Source organism: Pteropus alecto, unplaced genomic scaffold (assembly GCF_000325575.1).
Source record: "Pteropus alecto unplaced genomic scaffold, ASM32557v1 scaffold45, whole genome shotgun sequence".
In the NCBI taxonomy this organism is placed as follows: Eukaryota; Metazoa; Chordata; class Mammalia; order Chiroptera; family Pteropodidae; genus Pteropus; species Pteropus alecto.
The window spans coordinates 40,661,581-40,662,780 of NW_006442491.1; positions in this window are offsets into that span (position 1 = coordinate 40,661,581).

Genomic DNA, 1,200 nt, shown 5'->3' on the forward strand with positions numbered 1-1,200 from the left:
ACAGGTACTCTGAGGACAGCGGAGCCAGCGCCAGTGACACAGCCCAGCCCGACCCCCCACGGCCCCACCAGGACGTGGGGTGGCCCACACCTGCACCGGGTGGCTCTAGCCCAGGGCATCCTCAGGGAGCCCCACGGAGCATGGGAAGTCCCATCACGCAATGCGGGACCTCCGCCTCCACGGGTTTGCTTTCGCTGCCCTGTGGGGCCCTCTGCTCTAGAAGAGAGGCCACAGGCTGGCCCAGGACGGGGGGCCCAGGGACAGTTCAGCGGGCGTGAAGGCCATGGGGCCCCCAGCCCCTGCACCCCAACCATGGAGAGCAGCAGCAGCAGAGCCTGCCGTCCAAGGCGGCACTGGTGCCTGAGGCTGGCTGACTGCTGTCTCATGGCCGCAGGTGAGGGTCCTCTTTGGCGCTTGGAGGCCACAGATCAGAGGCTCCTGCGGTGGCCACACCTGGGCTGGCAGGACCCTGCCCCGGGATCCTGGGGCTTTGCCTCTTGGCCGGTGGTGAATCCAGGGCCCGGAGGGGCCCACCGCCCCCACACACCATCTCCTGGCGTCAGCCTCATGCCCACGCAGGTGCCGCTGGTCACTCACGGAGCCTCCGCTGGCCCGCTGTAGTGACCTGAGCAGGTCTCATCTGAAACAGCCTACAAAAATGAATCACCTCAACACACAACATGAGTCTGGATCTGCCTGTTTACCGAAGGCCAAAGTCACAGTTACCACATGACCCAGTGACTCCGCTCCCAGGTGCCTCACCAAGGGACAGGGGACCCCCGCCCAGAAGCCGGCCACCGGAACCCAGGCCCCGACTTCAAGCGGACGACTGGGCAGCACAGCCCTGTAATCATCACTATCACGATACAGAACATTCCACCACCCCAGGAAGTCCCCTGAGCCTCGGCATCATCCACGCCCCTGGCCCTGCCACCCACTGATGTGCTTTGTCACTATGGCTTTCTTTCCCGGGAGTTCGTGTGGATGAAGTCACAGCATCTGGGCACGTCACGCTTCTGCGACTCACGCCACATCCGTAGTTTGCCCCGTCTTCCCATCGTGTAGATGGACCACAGTTCGTTTATCCGCTGGCTGGCTGTCTGGGTTTTCCCAGCTTGGGGCCATTGTGACTCACGCTGCTGTGCAGCACTTGAGGGCGACTGTGTGGCCACGCTTCCTTTCTTTGGGTAAATACGCAGG